This window comes from Condylura cristata, unplaced genomic scaffold, assembly GCF_000260355.1.
Source record: "Condylura cristata isolate star-nosed mole 26May11 unplaced genomic scaffold, ConCri1.0 scaffold00013, whole genome shotgun sequence".
Lineage (NCBI taxonomy): Eukaryota > Metazoa > Chordata > Mammalia > Eulipotyphla > Talpidae > Condylura > Condylura cristata.
The window spans coordinates 2,066,636-2,067,180 of NW_004567114.1; the positions used below are offsets into that span (position 1 = coordinate 2,066,636).

The 545-nt window shown below is 70.6% G+C and overlaps 1 protein-coding gene across 1 annotated transcript in view; it reads left to right on the top strand.

The window, feature by feature from the left end:
* Positions 1-545, top strand: part of RTL1 (retrotransposon-like 1) — a 29,021-nt gene that overhangs the window by 4,066 nt on the left and 24,410 nt on the right. The gene's annotated exons all lie outside the window — the stretch shown is intronic.

Genomic DNA, 545 nt, shown 5'->3' on the forward strand with positions numbered 1-545 from the left:
CGGCCTCCGCGCCCGCCGCCCGCCCCCGTCTCCCTCCAGCCTCCCCGTGCCTCGACTGCTTCGCGACACCCCCTTCCCGCCGCTCCGGAGCCAAGGGGAACCCACTTGTGAAAGGGCAGCAACTTCAACTCATCAACCAGCAACTTCATCTGTGCCAACGGACTATCTCGTCATCAGAGACCCAGAGCCAGCTCAGGGCTACACACTCCCGTCTTAACTCTCCAGGTCCCAGGCCCGCCACTGGGAGTGAGACCCGCGAGGAGAGAGCAGTGGCGAGCGAGGGGGCGAGCCAGCGAGGGGGCGAGCCAGCGAGCGGGAGGAGACCCCGGCCCCAGGCCAGGCCAGGCCAGGCACAGTCAGCAGCAGCAAGCAGATGCGGCCCCGGACCGCCCCCCGCGGGGGCCACTTCGCGCCGCCTGGGACACTGACCTCGGGTGCTCCACTGACTTCTACCTCCATCACCGGTGCTCCTGCTCCCCTGGCTCCCGCCCCCCCACCCCACCCCCCCCCCCCAAGTTGCCCCCCGCAGGGGCTCGCAGTGGGCC